Source organism: Eptesicus fuscus, chromosome 15 (assembly GCF_027574615.1).
Source record: "Eptesicus fuscus isolate TK198812 chromosome 15, DD_ASM_mEF_20220401, whole genome shotgun sequence".
Taxonomy (NCBI): domain Eukaryota; kingdom Metazoa; phylum Chordata; class Mammalia; order Chiroptera; family Vespertilionidae; genus Eptesicus; species Eptesicus fuscus.
The window spans coordinates 65,469,921-65,480,973 of NC_072487.1; the positions used below are offsets into that span (position 1 = coordinate 65,469,921).

General features: G+C 44.6%; 1 pseudogene; it reads left to right on the plus strand.

Annotated features, from left to right (window-relative positions):
• Positions 1–8,261: 8,261 nt before the first annotated feature.
• LOC103295705 (60S acidic ribosomal protein P2-like) lies at positions 8,262–8,603 on the plus strand (annotated as a pseudogene).
• Positions 8,604–11,053: the final 2,450 nt, after the last annotated feature.

Below are 11,053 nucleotides of genomic sequence, written 5' to 3' on the forward strand. Positions count from 1 at the left end.
CAAACTCAGAGGCTTGAAACACAGAAACGTGTTATCTTACAGCTCTGTAGGTGAGAGGTCTGACACGGATCTCACTGATCAAGATGCTGACAGGGCTGTACTCCTGGAGGCTCTAAGGGGGAATCCGCATCCTTGTTCATTCCTCGGCTCACAGCCCCTTTCTGCCATCTTCAAAGCCAGCAACGTCGAATCTCTCTGAGCACTCTTCTGTGTGCTCTCCCTCTGACCAGAGTTGGGAGGATTCATATGATTAGATTGAACCCACCTGGATGATGCAGGATGGTCTCTCCATCTCATGTCCTTAACTGTCATCCCATCTGCTATTTCCCTTTTGTCCTGTACGGTAAATATCCATAGGTGCTGGGAATTAGGACTTGGACATCTTTGGGGGACCATCATTCTGCCAACTGCTCGGAAGCTTCTTGCTAACTCAGTGGAACTTTTAATATGTTTAGATGGTATCACCTGCTGAAGGCTTCTTCCTGCAGGCTAGGCTATAGGCTGACGAACTTGCCCCTTCAGTGAGAACACTGCATGTCTCCTTGCTGCTTTGATGCGAGTTAAGTTAGTCCTCATGCATTCAAGTTTGTGCTCTTTCCTAACGTCAGAGGCGCTCATATCCTTTGCCTGTGCCTATTGACATCGGTCATCATAACAGTCCTGTGAAAACCATGCAACTCATTCAAATAGAAAAAAAAAAGAATCTTAAAAATTGATGATATTCTGTGTTGGTAAGGACTCAGAGAAATGGTATCTATATAAATAAAAGCCTAAACGACTGAATGACTGGTCAACCGGTTGTTATGATGCACACTGACCACCAGGGGGTAGGTGCTCAACACAGGAGCTGCCCCCTGGTGGTCAGTGCACTCCCACAGCTAACCTCCCATGGCTGGCCAACCTCCCGCAGTCCCTCCCCTGGCCGGCTGGCCCCCCTGATCAGCCCTGATCACCAGCCAGACCAAGGGACCCCATCTTTGCACGTATTTGTGCACCGGGCATCTAGTTTCTATATAATGTTGGTGAGTTTGTAAATTGGATCTGCCTGTTTTTGGAGGGCAGTATGGCAGTAATCTATCAATATTTCAAACATCTGACTATTTCTTAGGTGTCTAATCCTACAGAAAACATTATCACACTATGCGAAGGCAGGTACAAAGATGTTCTTGTTGACGTTTTGTTTGCTAAGTCATCCAGTAGTTTCCCCTTATCTGCAGTCTTGCTTTCCACTGTTATAGTGATCCATGGTAAGCTGCGGTCTGAAAATATTAAAGGCAAAATTCCAGAAATAAACAATTCATAAGTTTGAAATTGCATGCCATTTTGAGCAGTGTGATGAAATGCTGTATTGTCCGCTCCATCCAGCTCCAACCTGCTTTATCACCCCTTTGTCCAGCCTCTCCATGCTGTATGTGCTCCTGAACTGTTAGTCACTTGGTAACCTAGGTTATCAGATTCACTGTCCTGGTTTTATAGTGCTTGTGTTCAAGTGATCCTTATTTTACTGAAAGGTGCCCCCAAATTGCAAGGGTAGTGATGCTGCAATGCAGGTGAGAGAAGCCATAAAGTGCTTATCATGTGTGGTCAGGTGGTTTCCATCCTGCTCTAAGGCTAAGCACAGTGCCTGTGGCATTCACCTCACTTCATCTCATCAAGGAGGCATTTTATTACCTCATGTCATCCCAAGAAATACAAGATGTTTTAAGAGAGTGAGAAAGGAGGCCACATTTATAAATCTTTTATTGCAGTATATTGGTATAATTGATCTATTTTATTATTAGTTGTTTTAAATTGATAATTTTTATCATAGGTATGTCTGTATGGGAAAAAAAACATAGCATATATAGGGTTCATACATTCATGATTTCAGGGGTCCTTGGAACATATGGGTAAGGGGGGTACTGTATCTGGAAGAATTGCAGTGATCATTAAAGGAGCTAACGTTAAATGTATTCTGGCAGATTCACACTTCAGAATACAAAAGACTTTAAAAGGCTGAAAAACATCTATGTAGACCATAATGAACAGACCAAGATATAGCAAAGTACAAGAGCAAGCTGCCATCTGAAAGAATATGGTCGTGTGTATGTGAACACATGCATCAACATAGAGTCATGAAAAGATGTGGAATGATAGAGGCAAATTTTCAACAATGATTTCCATTGTGGGGAGAATTGATTATGGCATTAGGTATGAGGATTTTAAAGGCAGTCTTTCATTTTTATTTATAATTTAAAAATTGTATTATAAAATGTATTTTAAGATGAGGGAATTTAAAATGATGGCATACATTAGAGAAAACAAACCCATCTCAGAATCATAGAATCAAGAGATTATTTCAACTGATCTTACTCTAGGGATAAGGATTATTATGAGCTGACTTTCCCAATAACCTGCAGCTCGCTGATAGCAGAGTTGGAGCTGGAAGAGAGATGGCTCAGTTTATTCATAATTGTAGCCAATATGGCATTGCTTGTGAGTAGCAGGAGCAGTTTCTAGAAACTTTGCTGAGTCCCTGTGTTTTAAGTGCGGCCTCAGTTCTTCACTCTGCAGCCTCACCATGTACTTTTGTTCCTCCCACAAAAGGTGAATGCTCTTTCCTGCCTCTTCAGTCTGAGCTTGACCATGCGATTTACTTTGGCCAATGGGATGCTAGTGATCCCAGGTGTTTGAAATGTGCTTGTTCAGTGGGAATTGTCCTATTGAGCTGCTGCCATCTCCAGGAATAGAGCCTCCCCAAGGTAGCTGCTGTCCCTTCACACTGGGCTCTAGAATAAACACCAGGGGAGCAAAGTCGCCCTGGTGGCAATAGACATGCTGCATGGAGAAGTATCGCCCCAGCTGACCCGCAGATCCATAAGTTAAATAAAGAGCTACTCTTCGATGCCCCTGAGACTTTGTGACTTTTTATATGTCCTTTATATTGATCAAGTTCAACCAGAGAAGCAGACCCCAGAGTACATATGCACACGCACACACATGCATACACACATACACACACACACACACGTACGCATATACGTACAAATCTCTGTTACAGTATCTGACCTGGTGCAATTATGAGAGCTGGTTAAGCATCTCTGTAAGGTGTTTTCTCCACATCCATTGCTGGAGCCCAAAGCCTAGAGGGCTGGAAGTCAGGAGGAAAAGATGGATACAAATTTGGGGATATAAAGTTGCAGGTTCAACTTACAAGCATAAACTGGACCCCATGAGAACGGACTGAAACCCATGCTATTTCTGAACTGCCTTTGGCCTTGGTGATGTAGGTATTCTGCAGAAGGAATTGGCATCAGTTGTCACAGAGGTAAACATATGCACCTGGCCCAAGAGTGGGAGATGTTGAAGGAGGACTCAGGGGAAGGTCAGCTGCTTATGAAATGGCGGCTGCTCCCTTCCCACCCTCCGGAACTGCCGAGTGTCTCCCTTGTGCCATACCGCACCCAAAATCATACAAGAGGATTCTGGAAAAAGTAGTTCAGACTAGCCAGCATGAAACATTACAAAGTCATCATAGTTTCTGAGATTCCCACTTAATAGATAAGGAAAGAGAATCCTTGGGAGGGTGGGGGGGACATGACTAATACTCACAGCTGATAATTGGTCAAAGGGAAGCTTGAATCAAGCCTCCTGATCAAGTGCCACGTGATTCCCATCCCACAAACTATGAATGAATCTTTTATATCATTTTTTATCTGTGACAGTGTCTCATGAGTGAGAGAGGGAAAGGGGTCATCGAGGGGCTGGGGCCTTTAGGGGAAGGCTGACCTAGGGGTGCAGGAGAGCAGGCCTTGGGGAGCAGCCAGAGGGCAGTGGGTTTTTAAGGAATGAGAGATCAATGGAGAACACACCTCGGTTTCGTCCCTGTGTTTCTCCATCGTGCGTGATTGATTTGAAGTCTGGTAAACCTTGTGAGGGAAGGGCGGCGAAGGTGACTCACAGCAGGAAGGAACAAGCAGGCCGAGGTTGGGACTGGACCTGGAGGCCTCCCCAGGAACGAGGAAGCACAGGAGAGTAAGTGCAGGAGGAGTTGGTCCAGAGCAGCGGGAAAGACACACCGCGTGGTAGAGCCAACAATGAGATCGTCAGTGGGCCTGTGCAGCAAGCAGGGGCCCCTGTGGGCATGGTGGCAGAGTCTGTGGTGATTGCTTGAGAGCCAGCAGTATGGCCAGAGCAAGAGCTGGAAGGTGGTAGGAGTCCAGGGCTAGGTCTCCCACCACCAAGTGGAGAGGGAGGGAGAAGGAGTGTGTACTTATGTCTCCAACATCCTGGGGCAGGGATAAGGGGGGGCATCGTTGCAGGGTAGACATGCTCTGGGAGGGTGTGGGAGTCCTCACTGCTTTGGTTACCACTTTAACTAGCATGGTCTGTGGCATGACACATAGTAGTTACTCAGAAAGCTCCTAGGAATGAATGACTGTGTATCAAAGGCTTTGGTACAAAAGAGCTTCAGATTTGAAATTCCAGCTCCATTACTAATGGGTTATAAATCCTTGAGCAGTGTAGGTGATCCGTCTTGGCCTCCATCTCTTTATTTCAGCCTCCATTTCCGTCTGTAATATAGGAATACAGTGTCACTTGACATCTAGGTAAACAGTGAAAATGCAAGTGGGAGAGGGTACATACAGCATCTGGCTCATAATGGATCAGGTCCCAGAAGTGTGTTATTTTCCTGCCTTTCTGGTTAGAATCACAAGTCAGGGGCCTGAATATAATCAAAAGACAGTTCTCAAAGCTGAGGTATTACGCAAGGGCTTGGGGGCATGAAAAGCACCCTCGTGGAGGCGAAGGAAAAAGCGGGGTGAGAGCTAAGTTGCCTTTGGAGCTCCTGAGGGTTAATGAAGGACTCATGTACACTCCCCAGCCCCGCCCCCCGGTCAGGCTGGCCCCAGAACTGGAGCAGGTTGGGAGCAGGCAGGTCTGTGCGGGCCCCATGCTCCAGAGCTGTCTGCCTCTGAGCCAGGGCCCGAGGGGAGGTGGCGGTGGCTGAGGCAGGCTAAGTGTAGGATGATGCAGTGGGGCTCGGAGCAGAGAGCAGCTGAGAGACTGCCTGGTGATTTACAGCCTTTAAATGGCTCTCCCCTTCTGCAAAACTCTTAATTTAATAGACAAACATCTTGGGATAAGGGCTCACTAGAGACAGAACTGATGGGATAAATGCTGGAAGATTAAAGACCTGCAGAGGGGAGTACATAATTCTATTATGAAAATGAGAAAGAACTTTTTCTGCCAGGTAGCCTTCCCATCCCCTCCCCCCAGTGGCAAACCTGAGACTGACAAGGGAGCCAGGATAAGTGACTGTTTTAGGGAAACCAGCTCAGTCATCATGCTTAGTTGCTGCATTGCTCATTGTCTCCTCACCTGAATATTTCATAGGTGAGGAAACAGAGTCACAAGGAGTTGAGGTGTCTCTCCAAGGTTAGCTGTCAGCAGGGTTAGTCCTAAGATTTTGGTGTCTGTCCATTTATTCCACAGTAGACAGTAAACTCCTCGTTTCATCTTGCGCACTGCCGTCCCCTCGGTAACTAGCAGAGTCCACACACATAGTAGGCTTCTCATAAAAACTTGATGAAGAAATAAAGTATTTGTGGGGTTTCAGGAACACCCCTTGGAAACCCATCTCTTTCCCCTGAGCAGGTGGCCTGAGGTTAGTGTGTGGGAGTTGAGTGTTTTGGTCCTCATCTCTTCAGTGCCTGCTTTCCCATTTGAATATCGCCCACTTCCAACCAGCCCGTTGTTGGTCTCAGAGTTATCTTTCTTAGTCCCAGCTTCCTTTCTCTAAGCCAGGTGTCAGACCCTGGCCTGTACGTAGAAGTTGGAGAGCCAAAGGTGAGGTGGGCTGGCTCAGGTAAGACAGTTGATCACCTAAGTTGACAATGAGTAGGATGGATGTGGAGTTGGAAGGCGACCCAAAGTCATGAATTTGATGTTGTCAAGTTAATTTTTCAGTCTAAACTGTGTGTGTAGACTACAGATAAAATACATCAGAATTGGCAGGGATGATAGAACACACAAGGTTAGGGGAACTGGAAACATTAAGTGTATAGAAAACCCAGACCAGGCTCTTTGGAGAGGAATCTGACCTCGCTATAACCCACAGGGGTTCCTTTATTTGTGTTTAAGTACTGATACTTTGAGACTTGATCTGGCAGTAAGAGTTTAGGAAGGAACCCCTCTAAGTTCACATACAGACTTTGGTGGACATTGGTCGCAGTGATATACCAAAGTTCAAGTTCTATGTACCTTGACTGTGTGCATGACCTAGAGCCATTTATGTAACCTATACAACGTTCAGTTTTCTGTTTTATGCAGTGAGCATGACAGTAGTATCCACCTCAGTGGGTTGGGAGATTAATGAGATAGCAGAATGCCTGACCCGCCCTGATGCTCAGTGGGAGTTAGCTAATGTTATCACCTGCATGTGGTGAGGGGCTGCTTTGCTTTTTGTCTCTTCTCGCACATGCTCATCAAAGCAACCTCAGAAGGCCATCACTATTGGCTGTCAGCCCAGAGCTATTTTGGGGAAAGTGCTGTATGTACCCTCCTAGTTTTAGAATGAGTAGTCTGATTTCAAATACTGCTACATCTTCTGGCATTTGACTTCCTTTGAGAATTTAATTTGTCTTTACAACTTTGCGTTCCCTATCATCAACTTTTGTCTAGCAGATTCTCTTTTTTTCCTGTGTATTTTCTTTGATTTTTTAGAAATCAAGTTATTTTGTTCATTGATATGTGATAGGTATTTATTGAGCACCTATTATGTGCTCGATGTGGTATCTCTTATATAACTTACAATGTCTTATCTTTGTACACTATAGTAATTTTGAAGATTAATAAAAAATAATTCAGGTTATAATTATGTTATATGTAGACTTCATTCTTGATCTCAGTTTGCAACACATTAGCTAACAGCAGGAGTACAAGGAAGGTTTATTGATTAAAACCTTCCATGATATGAAGTTTGGAGGAACAGCCAATAATAATAATCATGGTTCAACAAATGCTTGGTAAGTGAGAACACGGGGTCAAATCTAAGTAGAGAAAATTAAATATGGACCAATCTCAAGTATTCACTTGGGTTCAAATCCCCAACTCTATAAATATGGGCTGAGGAAGCTATTATATAGAAGAAAGACAGGTTAAAAGTCTGAAGTTATAGTTTTATTTAATGGTGGCATGAGTCAGCAATGAGCTTTGACTGGATCCAAAAACCTCAGTGCTACTACAGGCTAACCTAAGAGTAATTTCATGCTTGGTGGAGGTAAGTGATAACTTTCTCTTACTTAACCTTGGTCAAACCATATCTGCAGCCCTGAGCTTAATCTCAGTTTAGGTTCAGTGATGATGAACCAGAGTGTGGCCACAAGTAGGAGAGGAAGAGGAAATCAGATACCCAGAATGACTGAGGGAGCTTTAGATTCTTACCCAGAGAGGGGAAATTTGGGAGAAGTAACTTCGTAGCAAACATCTGAACACTTGTGCAGGAAGATACTAAATGTTAGAATTGTACAATAGATAGAAATTGCAGAAAGACCGGGGTCAGCTCAATATGAAGAATAATTTCCTAAAAATTAGCTTCCTGCTCCAGCAGTTATCTGCCTTTTCAGTCCACCAGCCTTGATCAGTCATGCAACCATTCGGTGTTATAGAGGGTGTTGGGGGTTATAGAGAATGTTGGAACAGAATTGTATAAAGTCAAAGACCATATCTTAGACATTTACATGCATGATACATCTATTTGTTAAATGGAGAATTAACAGCTAGCAAAATTGCTTCTTTGAGTAACTGATATGCTTAATTTTTAAAAAGGCAAATTTTCATTACCATGGAGAGATGGATTTTGAATGGGTTAATTAAAATTTTTCAATTGGAGGAAGGATGGATAAGAAAGGTAGTTCAGCAAAGTTGAGGACGTGAGCCATACCATGAAGTGTGGGAAAAAAAATAACGCTGATTATACACTTACACAGAGCATTTCAGAAATTATAAAATTACTCGGCCCCATGAGTTGTGATCTAAGCATCACCAACAAAAGTGTTACAGGACGGTGCTATCCTGTTGCTGCCTCCTTTAACAGATGAGGGAACTAAGGCTCAGCCTGTCCATGAATTGGCTATGATGGCATAAAATTGAGTTTCGAAGACTAGATTTTTTGTGTGTGTTTTCCCCCCAAATCCTAAGTTAGAAAAAAAAAACAACAACACAAAAACAACTCTGAAAAAGTTGCCAAGATGCCCGGTAGAGGCATCTCTGCCACCAAGATGCCCTACAATGCCTCCTACCTGCTGGCCACCCTCGGGGCAATGCCTCTCCTAGCACCAAGGACATCAAGAAGATCCTGGACAGCGTGGGCATTGAGGCTGGTGAGGGTCGGAGCAATAAGGTCATCAGTGAGCTGAATGGGCAAAACGTCAAACATTGAAGATGTCATTGTCCCAGGTATTGGCAAGCTGGCCAGTGTTCCCAGCGGGGCTGTGGTGGTCTCAGCTGCCCCAGGGTCTGCAGCCCCTGCAGCTGGTTCTGCCCCAGCTGCTGCAGAGAAGAAGGAGGAGGAGGAGGAGGAGCAATCAGATGATGATTTGGGATTTGGCTTGTTTGATTAAGTCTCTCATTCCCCTTTTCTCTACAAATACAACTCTTTTTACATAAAAAACAAAACAAAACCTAAAAAACAAACAAACAAAAAAACACCAAAAAACTATCTCACCAATATGGGACTAAAGAAGAGAGAAGTTCTTACTTTTAATATGGCACAGGCTGGAAATGGAAGTAATTCAAGACCTGTATTTTAAATAAAATAAAAATGAAGGTATCATTCCAAGCAAGAAAAGCTGAGAAACCATGAGGAGAAAAAAAATGAAGGAACTTTAGTTGAAAACACACACAAAAAAATGCATTCATGTGGTGGCCGTGCAGGGTGGGGAGCACAGCCACGAGGGGGCTGAATTCTGGACGCTTGTCCCGGACTCGATGTGCCCGGCGCACAGTGAGGCTGGAGGAAGGCAGAGAGCTGACGCTTCCTCTGGGAGCTAGGCATGGTTGCTTTGCTGTGGTGAACAGTTAGTTTGGGAATTACACACTACGGAGGCAGGTAATTTATTTTTTTATAAATTATGAGCACTGAATTGAAATTGAAAGGGGAAAACGGCATCTGAACTGATTAGAAAGGAGTAACAAGGGAGTGCCTGCATGGGGCCCATGTGACCAGAACCCAGTGTCACCTGAGGAGTCCAGTGTGCTGGCCAAGAGCTTTACAGGATGGTTTATGCCTGAATCCCCCACCCCGCTCCCTAGCACCTTCCAGTCCATTATTGTAGCACACATCACAGTGTGTTATAATTATCCCCCTCTGCCTGCCTGCTCTGCTTCAGTGGGGGAGCCAGCACTGGGCCTCAGCAGGCTCTGGACACCTAACAATGGTGAAGACCAACACTATGCTGCATTGTTGGCGCCTGAAGAAGTGAATTGTGAAAAATGAATTTCTGGCATTACAGGTGGAAACACTGCAGGCCAGAGAAGAGAACTGCAGGTCTGAAGGAAATCAGGGAGGTGAGGGAGGGAGGGGGGGGCAGGGGCAGGGGGTACGTACTCTGTGCACTGTTTCCTGTACAGACCTTGCTCTCCTGGAGCTTGCCATCCAATGGAGCAGACAGACAGGAAGTCAGTAGGGCAGATGTACGGAAGTGCTGCAGGGAAAATTCAGGGTGGGGAAGGCTTCATAGGAGCCTGGAGCTTCAGGGCATTATTCCTGATGCCATACAGTCTGTCAGGGCCAAAGTCAAGGATAGCTCCTCAGTCTGCTTAATGGCATGCAGTCATTTCTTATGCAGGGTGGGCAAAAGTAGGTTTACACTTATGAGTATGCAAAACACAGAGTTCATTCTTGTATTATCATTTATTAATTATTGTATTATTTTCCATACAAATAACTGTAAACCTGCCTGTATTTTTTGCAATAACTTTTAAAAATTCTCTTTGCCAAGGAGGTCACGGTTTGATTCCCGGTCGGGGCACATGCCCAGGTTGTGGGCTCAATCCCCAGTAGTGGGTGTGCAGGAGGAAGTCAATCAGTGATTCTCTTTCATCGTTGATATTTCTATCTCTCCCTCTCTGAAATCAATAAAAATTAATATTTAAAAAATTTCTCTCTGCTCTAAACTAGGGATTTTTAAGAATTCTGTGGCTCATAGGTCCCTCTGAAGGAAATCAGAGAACCTGGTAAAAAATATGTATTATCTTTCAAATGCACATACACTGAGTGGCCAGATTATTATGATCTCTGAACGCATAATAATCTGGCCACTCAGTGTGTGTGTGTGTGTGTGTGTGTGTGTGTGTGTGTGTGTGTGTATAATAGGCCTGGTGCATGAATTCGTGCATGGGTGGGGTCCGGCCAGCCTGGCCAGGGGGAGGGGACATGGGCAGTTGGCCGGCCTGCCTGTTGGTCGAACTCCTGGTCGAGGGGACAACTTGCATATTAGCCTTTTATTATATAGGATATACACTGAGTGGCCAGATTATTATGTGTTCAGAGATCATAATAATCTGGCCACTCAGTGTATATACCCAACATGTAAACTTGGACATAATTTAGGGATCGACTCCTAGCTCTCCTTTCTTTTGGATCATTCCTAACCTGGATCTCCAGCTCAGCCATCTCTCTTGTAATGCAGATGCCTGGGCAGCTGTCTATCGGACAGCTCCCTAAAATTCCACCAGGCTGTACTACAATTAGGATGTAGCAAAAGCCACACTTGGTAAACATTTATGTGTGCTGGGGTTGGAGGTGACAGTAGCATTGAGGGCCTAGGAGAGCAGATTTATGTTGATAGAAATCTTGGTGCACAGGTGGAGATGGCTAACAGGCAGTCATAAAATATGTGCCTGGTGCTCAGGAAAAAGCTAAGAAGAAAATGTCAAGCTGGAAATTGTTAGACCGCGAGTGGTAGGTTAAGCCCTGAATCGAGTGTTATCATCACAGGGGAGAGTATAGAATGGAAAGAGAAGTCTAGGGGAAGAAAAACAGAGGAAGAGGAAGGAAAAGGGGGAAAAG